Source organism: Apodemus sylvaticus, chromosome 3, assembly GCF_947179515.1.
Source record: "Apodemus sylvaticus chromosome 3, mApoSyl1.1, whole genome shotgun sequence".
Taxonomy (NCBI): domain Eukaryota; kingdom Metazoa; phylum Chordata; class Mammalia; order Rodentia; family Muridae; genus Apodemus; species Apodemus sylvaticus.
The window spans coordinates 20,709,574-20,728,192 of NC_067474.1; positions in this window are offsets into that span (position 1 = coordinate 20,709,574).

Sequence of the window (18,619 nt, forward strand, 5' to 3'; positions counted from 1 at the left end):
AGAAGGAAACTTTTCTAATGATGGGTGAGCAAGGCACTGACCTACAACAGATGTCATTAGGAGCCCTTTTGTTGTTACAGTTTTTTAGAACAGTAATATTTGGTTTTACTCTAGGTTCCTGGGCTATCTCACATCCATGGTTAACAAAGCAGTGTCAGGTATGGATTCCATCTCATGGGGTGGGCCTTAAATCAAATCAGATATTGCTTGTTTCCTCCACCAGCTTTGTGCTACCATTACATGAACATATTTTGCAGGCAATACATTGTTGTAAATCAAAGGGTTCGTGGCTAGGTTGGTGTTTATGTTTCTGCTTTGGTGGTATGCAGAATATCTTCCTGTACCAAAAATGCTAATACTAGTATGTAGGGACATAGATATATTATGAGATATAAGAGATATATGAAGCTATGTAGGCACCAGCTCAATATCTCCATGTTTAGAGAGTCATGTGTATGTTGTCTTCAGCAATGGGGCCTTGGTGTCAGTTTGTGAAGGGCAACCTATAGTCTTGGCATCAGTGTGGCTTGTTTGGGAGTTCCCATGGGACTCCTTTGGCCTATATCTCAATGATACATAACCTAATGAAGTACTGGAAGCTTTATTAGGTGACAAGAGATACCTCTTTTATTATTTAGTTATTTCATTGAGAAAGCTTTCATATGTGAATATATTTTACAAAGCTTCTACTGTATTAGGTTTCTACACTCTCCCTCAAATGGTCCTTAATTTTGGCTGTCTCCTGTTGTAGTGGCTCATAAAATGGAAGTTTCTGGTTATGTCATGGGATGCACACTCACATGGTGCTTTGTTGAGGTAGAACCCATAAGAGGACATGTGATGTTTGGAGAGAGAATAAATAAGGCTTAATGGACAGTGATGGGGCACTTGCATGGCTAGGTGTGCAATGCTTTATTGGTTTTGAGTCTTTGCTGAACTTCATTTTATTGAGAAAGTCATGGCAGAGACCACCTGGCATTCTGGCTGGTCCTGGTCACTCCTATTGACTCAAGCTGATTTGGTGGAGGCCTGGCAATTTCTGCTTGATTGTGCCACCATTTGTTTTGTGACACTTTTGAACTGTACTATTGATATCCTGACACTAATGAACTGCGCTGCTGGTATCCTGACAGAGATTGGAATTGCCCCCAAAGAAGTACTTCTAAAGAGGTCCCTATCCCATTGTCCTATTTACCATCTTTTCTCAACTACCTTTGGACAGTGGTCTAGAAGAGAGGTTAAAGCATTTGAGAATTCTAATTAAAGCAGGTTGCAAAAGTCTAAGCCAATAGGCAGAGCCCAGTAAGAGGCACAGAATTTAAACTTAATAAAGTCTTGGGTGAGAGTCAGTGCAGTTATATTGGCAATGAATATCAAGCATGAGTTTAGTCAGACATTCAAGCTCTAATAGGAAGAGTGATTCCTAATTTTGTTCCTTTAAACAGTTGTTTAGCAATGGAGGCCCGGTTTGGAGTGATCAGGACCAACTAGAACGCTAGCAGTACTCTGCTGTGCCTCTTTCAATGACACAAAACCTACAAAGCATTGCATAGCTAGCTATGCAAGTACTCTGTTACTGTCTGTTGAGTCCTAGTTATACTATCTCCAAACATCACATGTCCTCTCACCTGTTTTGCCTCAGCAAAACATTATGTGGTTCTGGCTCAGCAAAACACCACATGTGCCTTCATCACATGACACAACTAGAAACTTCCACTTCAGCCTTGCCCATTAAAAACTAGACTAACAACCAAAAATTTAATTGTAATGCCTTTCTAAGATCACATAATTAGGAAATAACTAGACTGGTGGCTGAATTAAACTTGAAGGAGCTTAAGAAGCCATGTTCTAGAGTGGTAGTTCCTGGTATTTGCAGATGTTTTCTTGAAAACAAAACATCTGAATAAATAGATGAAACATTTTAAAAGAGAAAAATAGATATAATGATACAAAAAATAGCTGGAGAGAAAGCAATTGAATTTAGGTCTGTGTCTGGACATTATGGTCTGCATTTGAAATTTTCTCCATAGGTTTTTGTAGCTTAAAAATTTGTTCCACCTAGTTGTGTTCTTTTGGGACATTATGGGGCCTCTCTCAAGGAAGTTTGTTGATGGGAGAAGTCTTATGACTTAGCAGTCCTCAGCTGTGGCTCATGTTCTACTTCTTGACCTGCTGAAGTATGAGTAAGCAGTTTCATGCTTCCAATGGCTATAGCTTTGATCTGCCCTGAACCTTACCAAGCCTCCTCTACCATTATGGACTGCATCTTCTCAAACTGAGCAAAAGTCAAACCTTCATCCCATGAGCCACTTTTTCAAGTGATTTTTTTCACAACAATGAAAAACAACTAAATGTATTAGAAGAGCCAGTACCATGACAGTAAAGTTCTATTAGTAGTGTAGTTTTTACAGTATGGCTATTTCCTCTGATTTAAAACATATTTTCCTAAAAGGGAGTCCCATTAAGATTTAAGAAGTAGATAAAACTTAGAAGTCTCAGAAAGCTCCTGAAACTCACAGAACTCATAGGATCCCTCTCCACGATTCTATAATCAGTTTCTCTTATTAATCAAGATGCTTAAAAGTTGTTTAGGAAATTATAGCCTTTGTGATTCACCACCCTTTCTGGTATGGGATTTTTGGTGACATAGTTGGTTCTGTGTCACCAAGCCTTTTAAATTACCCTTCGTATACATTCACTCACTAACATAATTCTAGTACTCCTGCTGGTTTAAACTTGAAAGGACTTCTTGCTTGGTATTTCAGTGGCACCCTAGCTTGGGTTTTTAGATGCTTGTTCATGGCTTCCTAGGAAAAACTACATGACATTTTTATTGATAGTTCTACATGATGATATATAAAGACAAGGGAGGCAAAGAAGTGTGCCTGGAAGATTCTGGATGAGTCTATAAGGAAAGTATGGAGGAGAGGATAATTAACATTTGTGTGCTTTGTGTTCCTATTGGGCTTAATGAGTCATTGTGTTGTACTTACAAAGATTATATTTAAAAAGAAAACAATGAATTTTAATACAATGACAGGTCAAGCAATCACAATTATATGCCCTTGTAAGCATGATGTGTTTTAGTATTGCAAAGGGCATTTGCCAATGAAGCCAGTACCATCTACTTCGTTGTGATTGACCTCAACCTCTAGTGCTTCTATTGTATATATTTATTGATTATGTGTACTCTCCAATGAGAAGTTAACTCTAATGAAGGAAGGACTTTGTTCTGCTCTTTATGTATATTTAGTTCCAGTAGGATAAAAATGATGATTTTCTTTTTTTAACTCTAAACAGATTATTAGAGAAAAGTGAGAAATTTTCAAAACCTTGCAAATAAAATAGACACCCAGCAAGTTTCAGAAGCCAATTCTACAAAATTAAAACAGGAACACACCCACTCATAAAACATACTGAAGATGCACACACTCATGATACAAATTTATAATGCACGTGACTTTGCTACATTACCTACTATGGAATATTTTGGGGTTTTTATTTTGTTTGACCACTCATTTCTTGAGACACATTCTCTACTTGTAACCTTGGCTGTCCTGGATCTCTCTCTCTCTCTCTCTCTCTCTCTCTCTCTCTCTCTCTCTCTCTCTCTCTCTCTCTCGTTTTTTTTATTCGATATATTTTTTATTTACATTTCAAATGATTTCCCCTTTTCTGGCTCCTCACTACCTGAAAGTCCTATAAGCCCTCTTTCCTTCCCCTGTTCCCCCATCCATCCCTTCCCACTTCCCTGTTCTGGTATTGCCCTATACTGCTGCATTGAGCCTTTCCAGAACCAGGAGCTACTCCTCCGTTCTTCTTGGACATCATTTGATGTGTGGCTTATGTCTTGGGTATTCCAAGTTTCTAGGCTAATATCCACTTATCAGTGAGTGCATACCATGATTGATCTTTTGAGACTGGGTTACCTTGCTTAGTATGATTTTCTCCAGCTCCATCCATTTGTCCAAGAATTTCATGATTCATTGTTTCTAATGGCTGAATAGTACTCCATTGTGTATATATACCACATTTTTTATCTATTCCTCCGTTGAGAGGGTAAATAGTCATTGAATGTCAGAATACCAAGAGTTGTCCTCATTTATGCACAGGAAATATATCCTAAGATATCCAGTGATCTGGTGTCTGCTGTGAACCACAGATAGTACTGAACCATATTTATGCTACATGTAATAAAATTTAACTTATAAATTTTATTTATATATTAAATAACCACAGTAATAAAGTACCTAAGTAAATAAGCACAGAAAGAAATGCCTAATAAGAAAATATTATAGAAATGCCATATCATGAGCTTTATGTGATTGTAATATCTCTTTACTTGCTACATAGAAGGTAGTGTTGACCTGTCAGAACAATGCTATAACAAAGTGAGATTTCACCCCACTTCAGAAAATTGCAATTTAAAATTTAGAAACACTCTATTCTGGAAGTTTCTGTGAAATTCTTCATATCACAGTTGACTGTGGGCAAGTGAAACAGTGATATGTAGAAACATGAGTAAAAACTGATTGATGTATCTGAAACCTAAAAAAAAAAAAAGTCTCTTCATATATATCCAGCCTCAAAACACTTGAGTGATATATCCACCACAAAGGTGGCAAGGTTAAAAGCATAAACGGCCTTAAAGAGCACTTAGGTAATTTCAGGGAGAATGTATCCATATTATCTAGAAGTTTTAAAGTTGGTAAGAAGGTTTAAGGGACTTTAATGGGAAGTCTCTTAAGATAATAACATTTAAGGCTCCCTAAGAGTACTACGAGTGTTCTAACTCTGGGCTGGTGGTGTGATCAATCAACTGTGGTCTCATCTGAGGATCTATTCCTTGTGTTTCACATTGGAGCGCCTTTACCACCCTGCTCTTGGAAGTCTAAGGGAGTATAAGAGAAATAAAAGACTTGAATTCCATCCATATTAACTTCAAAATGTGACCTTGAATAGATGCCACCTATAACTTGCAATTTATTTCTAGAAATATTATCTCATACTGAGCAAAACAATTTCCTATGCATAGTTATGTAAAGCAGTTGAATTAGGTCCATAGTTACAAAAATAATCCTTTCCTCCAAAGAGAACTGAGCACAGCTTTCCACTCCAGAGAAGATCCAATGTCAACGGATGAAAGATGTCTATGGCTATCTCCCTGGAGATGCAATATGATACATTTTTTTTTTGATTCAGTGAGTGACCTGATTATTCAGCAAAGAAGATAGTTTAATCCTAAGTAAACACAGACACATTTGGATAAATTCAGATTCTAGATTTACTATCTGTTTATTGTTCAGTTCCTAAAAATCTGCAGCATCGTGGAGAGACTAAGGGTGTATGCTTAGATGGAGCCAATGAATTTGACTTCTTCCCTTTCCAATAGTTTCTATGAATGGTATTGCTAAAATAAATCTTAAAACAGAAGCAAACTTTATATTATCTTTCTCTTATAAAATCCTGTTTGTGCTGTGAAGATTTAGTCACAATCTCTTGGAGTTAAGATGGAGTTATATCCTCATAAGTCCTCTATAAATTGAGAATATCATAAACAGAATGTGTGTTCCATATGTCAAGGCTTCAATGCATCAAACCATCATAGCACATTTCCCAAGGGGTGTCCCTGATTTCCTTTCTGAGGAAATTGCTACCTGGGAGTGGTAGCTTTCTGCTATTGCCCAGAATCATTTGAGAAGGCTCTCCCACATATTTCTAGGCAGGGAGAAGATCCAAATTCAAAATAGAAAGATAATTTTTATGGAGTGCATATTATACTTACACTATAAAGTTGAAAAGGTATAATTTGAGAGATAATAAACTTGGGGGTTATCTGTACATTTACTGTATCTTGACTATGATTTGATAAGGAAGTATCCCCTGTGAGATATGTATCAAAGGCTTGTTTTCTCATTGGAGTAATTTTATTTGGCCATTGGAGAAAATTTCAGGAGATAAAACATAGAGGAAGTAGATCACAGGGGCTTGTTCTTGGGGGTTTACCTGTCCTCTGTCTTTAGCACCTCATGCCTGTCTTTCTCTTTGCTTCCTGGTTGGCTGAGGTTTGCAATCTCTTCCTCCACATGATCCCATGCCATGATGTCCAATTCCAGATCATGGGGCCAGCAGGCTTTGGAATGAAAGCTCATGAACCACAAGTTAAACAATTTATCTCTTAAACTGATTTTTTCAAATGGTTTGTCAAGTGGAAGTCTAACAGAAAAATTGTTGCCTATATATGGTTGTTGCAGTGACTCTCTGACAGTGTGCACCAAGCGGCCTTGGACTGGCTTGCAGGAGTAATTTAGAACAGTTTAGATTCAGCCTATAGAGATGCATAGACTACTCTTATAAGGAGAATGTGGTGGGAGTTCTAATGGATGCATAGAATACCAGAATGCTGATAGGAATGTGGGCAGTGAGACCATGCCCTTGAGGTTCTAGAATAAAATGGAAACTCTATCAAGAACTGGGCTGCAGGCCATTTATGTTTCATTCTGGCAAAGAATTTGGCTGGATTTTGTCCATGGCATGGGGCTTTGGAGGAAGCTGAGTTTAAATGCAATGAACTAATCTACTGGGCTAGAAATCTCCAAGAATCCCAGCGTTCAAGATATGTCATGGGTTTTGCTGGTTACCTTTAGTCAGGTATACAGGGAGAGTTGAGATTTGGAAAAACTGGTATGTTGACCAGAACAGACTTGTGTGTCAGCTCCACTTCTCCTGAGTGAGGGCCATTATGGTTATTGCTGCTATCACCTGTGGATTCCAGCATCATGCCTATTCAGTCTCTCAGGACAGAATCACATTAGTGTCTCTCTGGAGATCATCTAGTACTTTGTTCAATCTTGGACTAGAACTACATTATTGGTTCCAATTATTGTAAAGGACTCTAATTTCTTTCCCACCATTCCTAGGTTCTCTCTCTCTCTCTCTCTCTCTCTCTCTCTCTCTCTCTCTCTGCCTTTAATTTTTATTGAAAAAGGAAGTAAAAACATTTAATGATAGAATTGAAGATTTACATGAAAATATTTCTAACAAAATTGAAGAAATATATATAGAAAAACACGTTAAAATTGACAATTTCATTGAAAACTAAAGAGTAAAATGGTAGACATAAAAACATTGCTAAATTAATTGAAAAAGGAGGTAGAAACATTTTATGATAGAATTGAAAATTTACATGGAAAATATTTCTGATAAAATTGTAGAAAAATATAGAATAACATGTTAAAATTGAAGATTATTGATCCAGGAGGCCGGCTGGGAGGAGTCAGTGCGCTCTGGTGAGTCCAACAGGCCCCGGAGGGAGCCTTCAGGTGTCTGCTTCAGAATCTGAACAGCCTGGGCCACAGAACTCGGTCTCCAGGAAGTGCGGGAGACCTGGTGTGCACCTGGAAGCAGACTGGGAACGCACAGCTTGCTCCAGGCGGCACAGAGCTTAGGTTCCAGTCCTGAGGCCTCTAGCAGGAGCCTTCAGATCTCCGCTTTGGGATCCAGAACAGCCTGGGCTGCAATGCCACTCTCCAGGTCCTGCAAGAGGCAAGAGGGGCATCTGGGAGACCGGCTGGGAGGAGTCAGTGTGCACTGGTGCGTCCAGCAGGCCCCTGCGGGAGCCTTCAGGTGTCTGCTTCAGGATCTGAACAGCCTGGGCCACAGCACCCTGTCTCCAGGCAGTGCAGGAGGTCAGCTGTGCACCAGAGTCTAGCTGGGAAGAGGCAGGAAATGACACCCTTCAAAATAGCCACAAACAATATAAAGTATCTTGGTGTGACTCTAACCAAACAAGTGAAAGATCTATATGACAAGAACTTCAGGTCTCTGAAGAAGGAAATCAAAGAAGACCTCAGAAAATGGAAAAATCTGCCATGCTCGTGGATCGGCAGGATTAATATAGTTAAAATGGCCATCTTGCCAAAAGCAATCTACAGATTGAATGCAATCCACATCAAAATCCCAACTCAGTTCTTCACAGAGTTAGAAAAAGCAATTCTCAAATTCATCTGGAATAACAACAAACCCAGGATAGCTAAAACTATTCTCAACAACAAAAGAAATTCTGGGGGAATCACTATCCCTGACTTCAAGCAATACTACAGAGCAATAGTGTTAAAAACTGCATGGTATTGGCACAGTGACAGACAAGTGGAGCAATGGAATAGAATTGAAGACCCAGAAATGAACCCACACACCTATGGTCACTTGATCTTCGAAAAAGGAGACAAAAACATCCAGTGGATAGCCTTTTCAACAAATGGTGCTGGTTCAATTGGAGGTCAGCATGCAGACGAATGCGAATTGATCCATTCTTATCTCCATATACCAACTTCACTCCAAGTGGACCAAGGACCTCCATGTAAAACCAGACACACTGAAACTAATAGAAAAGAAACTGGGGAAGACCCTAGAGGACATGGGCACGGGGGAAAAGTTCCTGAACAGATCACCAATAGCTTATGCTCTAAGATCAAGAATTGACAAATGGGACCTCATAAAATTACAAAGTGTCTGTAAGGCAAAGGACACTGTTAAAAGGACAAAACAGCAACCATCAAATTGGGAAAGGATATTCACTAACCCTACATCTGATAGAGGGCTAATATCCAATATATCCAAAGAACTCAAGAAGTTAGACCCCAGGGAACCAAATAACCCTATTAAAAACAGGGTACAGATCTAAACAAAGAATTTTCACCTGAAGAAATTCGGATGGCCGAGAGGCACCTTAAGAAGTGCTCAACATCATTAGTCATTAGGGAAATGCAAATCAAAACAACCCTGAGATTTCACCTTACACCAGTCAGAATGGCTAAGGTCAAAAACTCAGGAGACAGCAGGTGTTAGCGAGGATGTGGAGAAAGAGGAACACTCCTCCACTGTTGGTGGGATTGTAAGATGGTGCAACCACTTTGTTAATCAGTCTGGCTGTTCCTCAGAAAACTGAACATGACACTTCCGGAGGACCCTGCCATACCTCTCCTGGGCATATACCCAAATGATTCCCCGGCATGCAATAAAGACACATGTTCCATTATATTCATAGCAGCCTTATTTATAATAGCCAGAAGCTGGAAAGAACCCAGATGCCCCTCAAAGGAGGAATGGATACAGAAAATGTGGTATATTTACACAATGGAATACTACTCAGCAATTAGAAACAATGAATTCACAAAATTTTTAGGCAAATGGTTTGATCTGGAAAATATCATCCTAAGTGAGGTAACCCAGTCACAAAAGAATACACATGGAATGCAATCTCTGATAAGTGGATATTAATTAGCCCAGAAGCCCTGAATACCCAAGGCACAAATCGCATAACAAATGACTCCCATGAAGAAGTATGGAGAATGTCCTGATCCTGGAAAGGATTGATCTAGCATTGGAGGGGAATATAAGGACAGAGAAAAAAAGGAGGGAGGTGATTGGAGAATGGATGGAGAGAAGAAGGTTTATGGGACATATGGGGAGGGGGGATCTGGGAAAGGGGAAATCATTTAGAATGTAAACAAAGAATATAGGAAATAAAAATATTTTAAAAAAAAGAAACACTTGGTATGTTCCAAAGGGAGATAGACTTTAAAAAAAAATTGAAGATTATCATGGAAAATTATACAGATAAAATGGTAGGCCTAAAAATATTTCTAAGTTGATTGAAAGTGGAATTATAAACATTTTCAGATAAAATTAAAGATTTATATGCAAAATATTTCTGATACAATTGAAGAAATATATAGAAAAGTACATTAAAATTGACTGTTTCATGAAAAATTATACAGATAAAATGGTAGGCATAAAATATTTCTAAGTTGATTGAATTATAAACATTTTCTGATAAAATTGAAGATTTATTTGGAAAATATTTCTGATAAAATTCAAGAAATATATAGACAAACACGTTAGTTTTGAGTTTTGGGGGGGGTGTTTTTCTGGTTTGTTTTTTGTTTGGGGGGCTTTTGGTTTTTTTTTTGTTTTGTTTTGTATTTTGAGACAGGGTTTCTCTCTGTAGCCCTGGCTATCCTGGAACTCACTCTGTAGACCAGGCTGGCCTTGAACTTAGAAATCCACCTGCTTCTGCCTCCCAAGTGCTAGGATTAAAGGCGTGTGCCACCACTACCTGGCCAAAAAACATGTTAAAATTGACTATTTCATGGAAAATTATAGGCATAAATACATACATTTCTAAGTTGATCAAAAGTGGAATTGTAAAATTTTGTGATAAAATTGAAGATTTTCATGGAATATTTCTGATAAAATTGAAGAAATATATAGAAATAATCACCTACACTGTGGCATTGAGCCTTCCCCAAATCACGGTCCTATCCTACCATTGATATTCAATAAGGCCATCCTTTGCTACATGTGCAGCTGGAGCCTTGGGTAGCTCCATGTGTACTCTTTGGTTAGTGGTTTAGTCCCTGGGAACTCTGGGGGAGGGGAGGTCCATATGGTTGATATTGTTGTTCTTCCTATGGGTTGCAACCCCTTCAGATCTTCACACCTTTCTCTAACTCCTCCATTGGTGATTCTGTGCTCAGTCCATGGTTGGATGAGAGCATCCACCTCTATATTTGTCAGTCTCTGGCAGGGAATCTCAGGAGACAGTTATAGCAAGCTCTTGTCAGTAAGCATTTCTTGGCATCAACAGAGTATTTGGGTTTGGTGTCTGTATATGGATGTATTCCTAGGTGGGGCAGTCTCAGGATGGCCTTTCCTTCCCTCAGTTTCAGCTCCACATTTTGTTTCTGTATTTTCTTTCCTTGAGTATTTAGCTTCCCCATCTAAGGAGGACTGAATCATCAACACTTTGGTCTTCTTTATTCTAGAACTTCACATGGTCTGTGAATTGTATCTTAGATATTCTGAGCTTTTGTGTTAATATCCACTTATCAGTGTTCTTTTATGCCTGGGTTATGTTGCTTAGGATGATATTTCCTAATTCCATCCATTTGCCTATGAATTTTAAGAATTTATTATTTTTAATAGATGAGTAATACTCCATTGTGTAAATGTACCACATTTTCTGTATCCATTTCTCTCTTGAAGGACATCTTTGTGCTTTCCAGCTTCTGGCTTTTATAAATAAGGCTGCTATGAACATAGTGGAGCATGTGTCCTAATTACATGTTGGAGAATCTTCTGGGTATATGTCCAGGAGTGGTATAACTGGGTCCTCATATAGTACTATGTCCAATTTTCTGAGGAACCACCAAACTTATTTCCACAGTGCTTGTACCAGCTGGCAATCTCAGTAGCTATGGAGGAGTGTTCCTCTTTCTCCACATCCTTACCAGCATCTGCTGGCACCTGACTTTTGATCTTTAATTTCCTTCTTTATTTCTTCCTTGGCCAAATTATCATTGGTCAATTTTTGGAGAAGGTACCATTAGGTGCTGAGAAGAAGGTATATTCTTTTGTTTTAGGATGAAATATTTTATAGATATCTGTTAAATCCATTTGGTCCATAACTTATGTTAGCTTCACCGTCTCTCTGTTTAGTTCCTATTTCTATGATCTATCCATTGATGAGAGTGGGATATGGAAATCTCCAACTATTATTGTATGAGGTGCAATATATGCTTTGAGTTTTAGTAAAGTTTCTTTTATGAATGTGGCTGTCCTTGCATTTGGAGCATATATGTTCAGAATTGAGAGGTCATCTTGGTAGATTTTTCCTTTGGTGAGTATGAAGTGTCCTTCATCCTTCTTGATAACTTTTGGTAGAAGGTTGATTTTATTTGATATTAAAATGGCTACTCCAGCTTGTTTCTTGAAAATTTGCTTGGAAAAATGTTTTCTAGTCTTTTTCTCTTTGGTAGTGTTTGTCTTTGTCACTGAGGTATTTTTCCTCCGTGCAGCAAAATTCTGGGTCCTGTTTATGTATCCAGTTGTTCATTATCTATGTATTTTCACTGGGGAATAGAGTTCATTGATGTTAAGAGATACTAAGAAATAGTGATTGTTGCTTCCTGGGTTTTTTTGTTTCCTTCCTTTTTTGTTTTTGTTTTTGTTTTTGTTTGGTAGAGCTGGAATTATGTCTGTGTGGCTCTCTTACTTTTGGTTTGTTGAAAGATTGCTTGCTTATTTTTCTATGGTGTAGCTTCCCTTCTTTTGTTGGAGTTTTCCATCTATCATCCTTTGTAGGGTGGCATTTGTAGAAAGATATTGTATAAATTTTGTTGGTGATCCTTGCATCTATGATTCCTGATCTCTTTTCTAGGTTTTCTATCTCCAGGATTGTCTCTCTTTGTGATTTCTTTATTGTTTCTATTTTGTGTTTTTAGATCCTGAATGGTTTTATTCCATTCCTTCGCCTCTTTGGTTGTGTTATCCTTTAATTCTTTAAGGGAATTTTGTGTTTCCTCTTTAAGGGCTTCTACCTATTTATCTGTGTTCTCCTGTATTTCTTTAAGGATGTTATTTATGTTCTTCTTTAAGTCCTCTATCATCATCATGAGACATGATTTTAAATCTTAATCTTCCTTTTCTAGTGTGTTGGCATATCCAGGAGTTGCTATGGTAGGAGAACTGGGTTCTGATGATGCCAAGTAGCCTTTGTTTCTGTTGCTTAGTTTCTTGAGACTGCCTCTCACCATCTGCTTACTTCTTGTGGTAGTTGATCTTGCTGTCTCTGACTGGAGGTTGTCCCTCTATGGGCCTGTGAGACTTTGATCATAGGTGTGGCAGCACTCCTATGTCGACCAGGACTCCTATGTCCCACAGCCCTATGCACCAAATCTCCTCCAGGAGATTGGATTTGGTGCATAGCGCTGTGGGACAGCCTTAGCTACAGGATGCAGATGGAGACTGGAAGTATCCTGTCCCCAGCTGCTCCCCTGTTTTTGTGCCCTGTGTGCTCTTGATGGGTTACTCTATGGATAGTTATTTTAGTGAAAGTCCTAATTTTACTTCTAGCCTTTGGAGTGAAAGCACCCTTGGGAGACCAACTCTCTCTTGGAGGGATTTGGATGTTGAGGGTTGTGAGACAGCCTTAGCTCTGGGGTGCAGATGAAGACTGGCTATTTCAGTGATTTTTTGATACTATTCCAAACAATAAGAGTATTTTTGTATTAGGATCTGAGATTTTATGTAGTCTTTATATCTATATCTGCATCTACCTACCTATACCGTAAACTCTATTGAAAGTTTTTAAAATGTCAGCTATTTAGGCAAAACATTAATTTTAACTAGAAAAATTTTGTAGACAATAAAAGAAAGCTGTTCTTACTAGGTTAGTAAACATTTTACTTTAGATAAAATCACCAAAAAATATCACTCAGCATGTGGATGCAGCTTTACTGCATGAGAATATGTCAGAAAAATATTTTAGACATTTTCTGTATTGTAATCATGTAGCTACTCCAGGAGGACATTAGAATTCCTCTAGATAATCACCCACACGTGTTCAGAATAGTTGGTGAAGCAGGTTAAAGACTGGTGACTCAGTTCACTTTGGTTTTATAGGAGAAGGCTTGGATGTTTAGACATGTGATTTAGATATTAGTCCCAGGTTCTAGGATATAGCACAGGAAAGAAAGAAGGAGGGAGGAGGGGGAGAGGGAGAGAAAAGGAGAACAGGAGAGAATGGAAGGGATGAGGTGGGGGCTAAATGCAGATCAGTAGGCTGGTGACTATTCTATTCTATGTAGTCTAGAATCCAAAAACTGACTGGGACCAGAATGCCTGTCATCAGGGATCTCAGTTACTTGTCTTTGCAAAAAATGCAATTAAAGCATATTAAAACTGGCCTATTCGATAAATCTTGACAGACTGTAAGTTTCCTTTAGTAAATAGTCTCCAACTGACCACGGAAAAGTGGGGTGCCTTTAGGGTGCTCCTCTGCAGGAAACAGTGAGATGAGTGACATGTGGCAGCAACAGTGTATAATACACTTCCGACTGCACAGCTAAAGAGAATCAGAAGGGAGGGATATGTGTCACAGGTCCCTAGACCTTAGTACATCTGATACCTAAGTACCATTCAGGCCATGTAGCTCAGCACAGCATAGGCAGCAACATCTGCCAAAACAAGAACAATGACCTAATCCATCAAAGTCTATAGTTCTGGGAAAGTTCCTAAATGCACTTACCTTGCTTTTTAGCTTCTGTAGTTTCTCTTCTGGCTCACTGTTTTTACTAACCAAGTTGTCTAAACCAAGGACGTAGTTTTTGTGCTTAAAATCTCACCCTGAGAAAGGCTCAGGACTGTACTGGGGTTTCAAATAAGCAGTATAGTCACTGGTGGCCTAATAAAGACTTCCTATTGGCTAGAACCCATGTCTGAAGAGTCTTCTGTGGCAGATACCTCACAACATATGAATGCTAAATATAATCAGTGGGAACTTTTTGCCAAAATCAGTTAGAGTATGTAATACAATATCAGGATTTGAGTGCAATGCCCTGAAGTGAGAATGAATACACTAAATATTCAGGAAGAGAAGGCAAATCATTAGAAGTGAGTATTAAAGAGTCTCATCCTGTGTCAAAGCTGAAATAAATATTCATTAATTCATGTGAGTCAAATGTAGCATCAGTGACTTTTACAAGCTTTATAGTTCTAGTGAAAATTTGTTTTAAAATATGTGCATATGTATACTAAAATATTAGAACTTCTAGTAGTCCAAATTCCACCAATCAAAGGAAATAAAATTGTTATATGTTAGTCTCCATTTTATTTCAAAAATGAAAATTTTCTAGCTACAGCTTAGCTGGTGGCTTAAACCTGTTGTATTAGCTACCCAGGAAGCTGAGGCAGGGGAATCTCAATTTCAAGGCCTATCTGGGGTACAAAGTGAGATCAAGACCAGCAAGTATAAATTAGTGAAAACTTGTGTCAAAATTTAAAAAAATACAAAGAGATGGTGATATAGCTCAGGTATTAGGTACTTTCCTAGATTGACTTGGGATGGGGATAAACTGCAGCCATAGTACCTTACTAGGATACACAAGAGATGGAGATATACCTCATTCTTATACTACTTTCCCAGGACTCACAAAAGTTGTTGTTTACATTCCAGGGTCCTTCACATAAACCACTTTTGGACATATACTACCAAAGGAGTACGCACACATAAATACACACATATCTTTGTTATTGAAGCAATATTTATCACTTCTAAACTATGGAATCAATTTAGGACTCCAACAACAAAGGATTTAATAATAATATATTCACATGACAGAAGTTTATTCAGCCATGAGGAACAAAGTTATGTCATTTGCAGGAAAATAGATGAAACTGGAGGTAATCATGTAAGTCAAATAAGCCAGTCTCAGGGATGACTCATGTGATTTTTCTAATTTGTTGTTCCTACATTTTATATTACATATTAAGTAGATATGTGTATTATATTATCTACATTAAGTAGATATGTGTATTATATTATCAAAATAAAAGTCACATTGTTCAAAAGAACAAAGAACAGTTATGAGACTTGGGAGGGAGAAGAGAAGGAAAGGTAATATTGAGAGGAATACATCAAAATATGATATACACTTTTATGAAAATATCAGTTTATCAATACATTTAAATTTATTAATGAATATAAAAAATTCTCTTTTAGGTTAAGGCCTTTGCAGTAGAGTATCTTCAACACAAAGTATTTGCAAGCTGTAACTCTGCAACTCCACCAGAGTGGAGTTAATGCTCTCATTTGAACTCCACATTCTGAGGTTAAATAGTAAGTTATTTAGGTGAGGCCTTAGGTTCTATAGAGCATAATCACTCTAAGACTGTGAGATGACAACAGACAGCTTACCAGCTACACATCTAAAGTATAGGCCTGTACTGAATTTCCATCCTATTCGCTTTAGGTAATTATTACAATGCATAGAATCTATTAATTATTTGTATATTTACAATCTTCTGATGTTTTCATTAGTTCCTACTGATGTCAAAGAGTAGTCATATGATTTTATCTAGAATATATGTAAAGATACAACTACTTATTGTACTACAAAAGGAGTCTTCAAGTTGTCTCATTTTGTTTTATGGAAAACCCATGAGAAACATCAGAAAGTTCCACTTTAGGTCAACTTTCCATAGATGATGGCAATGTGGTTACATCTCAGACTATGTTTACACACAAAGTGTCCAGAGAGAAGAATACATGGAAAAGAAATCATTGAAATGTCAAATGCCAAAAGAATAAGAGAAGGGATAGGAATTATAAGAGGATCCCGGTAAAGAATGGCTCAGACACATAGACAGATGTGAAGAGAGCAATGACTGCAGACAGAAACAATACCCCATTGAGCAGAATGTTCCAGAAATCACAAGGAAGACAACTGGTGTTCCCTAATCTTTGTTTAGTGAGGAGATATTGCTTGTGTGGCTCAGTGCTACACACAAAGAACACAAAGCAGTTACAGATGGTAACTTATCTTTGGGAAAGTCACAATATGGCACACAGAGGGAAATATATAAATGCTCCAGGTGCATAATGTCAATGACCTATTATAATTACATGCTAAAACAGAAGATCACAGAGCCATGGGGAGCAGGATCGATAAAAGCTTTCTCAGGGAAGGATAATGTTTAAGTGTATATCAAGGAACTTGTTCAGCATGGGAAAAGGAGATAGAGACATTAAAGACTAATGAAGTAAAGGTATAGAGACATTAGATTGTAGCTCTTGGGGGAAGATAGATAAGAATTGTTCAATACTATAGATCTATAAAGTTAAAAACAAACAAAATTCTCCCGATTACAAATCAAAGTTTCACAGATATGTGCTACACAAAGTTTTAATTTCATCTGCACTAAAGTAAGGCACCACTGGAAACATTTAAAGAAGGATCAGAATGGTCATTCCCTTTCTTTTGAAGTAAGTGATACAAAATGGTGGCTAGATAATATGAGGCTAATTTGTCTACAGAGGTCCAAATGATACAATTGAGAACCAGAATGGAGACAGCCATAGTAGAAGGGAGAGAAGGACAGATAAAGGAGGCCTTTGGAAGGATTTGTGATAACCTCATTGCATAGGAGGAAAGACAGTCGATGGTGACTTCTGTGTTTTGGCTTGGGATCCATGAGAGATGGTAGGACAGAGATATTTTCCACTGAGTAGGAGCCTAGGAGGAAATGATTTAGGAAGGATGAACAGAATGAGCTGAATTTATATTACATTGCATTCATTAATTAGGAATGCCTTTAGTGCAGTGGGAAGAAAAGAGAAAAGAGTAAAAGCTCTGATAGTAGAAACCCAAGACAATACAAAGATGAAGCACAACAGAGCAGGTTAGTCTTCTGTTTTTCTGTGATTTATTATATATTACTAATACTAAAGATGGTCTGTCCTCATTGTAATTGTAATTGAGAAAGGAGGGTTTAGAAAAGTGGTAATTTAAAACTTAATCAGGAAGAGGGCTCAATGTTACTGGAAATATTTCCCTACACTTTGATTTATCTTAAGTGACTACTCAGAGTTATTATAATGTAATCCTCTAGCAATCACTCTAAATAAATAAAATTACAGAAATGTGACTGGGAACCTTAAGAGAATGACTACATTGTCATTTTAATGCTTTGGTGAAAGTGAGACAACAGAGCAAGTTATTAATTTTTTTTTGAAACATGGTTTCTCTGTGTAGCCCATGGCTATCCTGGAACTCACTCTGTAGATCAGGTGACCCAAAACTCAGAGAGATCCCATGCACTCTGCCTCCCGAGTGCTGGGATTAAAGACATGAGCCACCACCACTTGGCTCTGTTGTGTTTTTTAATGAATGAAGGTTTAAACACTTTTCTGTGTGAGAGATCATAAGAGCCACATATGGACATATTTGTCCTTGAATTAGAAGCTGGAATTCATTTTAATGTCAAAGTAACTCAATTCTCCAAGTATAGACATTTTTGCAATTGTTTTGGAATAATTTCTAGAATTTAAAACAAAACAAACTATCCCTAACAAGTCATCTTTGGGGAGTCGATGTTCCTAATATCCCCTCCAAAGCTCTACCAAAAGTGGGGGCAGGGATTGTTCTCCATATCAGAGACTTTATTTACTAATGATCAAATATAAAACTAATGAGAAAATCAGGATCACTCTCCAGAAATTCCCATACCAGAAGAGATATGCTTGCATTTTAGGATACTGAGAGAAGGCACGAATGAAGACCTCATCATCTACAAGTCAACCTATCTGACTGTGGTAGATGGAATTTCTTTAGAGTTCACTGCAATTATTTTCTGTCAATGTAGTGCAACAGTTAGCACCCCCAAACCACATTTCTATGTATTTTATTTTACTTTTGTTTTGTTATGTAGCCTACAGTGGCCTTCAGTTCAAGATCCACATATTTCAGATTCCTGAATGCTAAGATTGCAGGCATGAACCAGATGGATATCTGAAACATGGAACCAGCTTGTAGACTCTAGAGTCAAATGAGACAAAGGCCATTTGGGTTAGGGCGGTGACAAAACAAAACCTAGCTGGGATTGTGAGTCTCAGTCTCTGCTGTGTCCCTTGTGATTTGCTATGTTTTAAGCAATGGATTCCATCTGAATGGATAGGCAAAACTAAAGAGAAGCCCATGTGTATCGGTTGTACAAATGCTAATCCAAGGAGGATTGGGATTGTCTTCAACGTAAATGCTCCTGTCAGATAAAGAGAGTA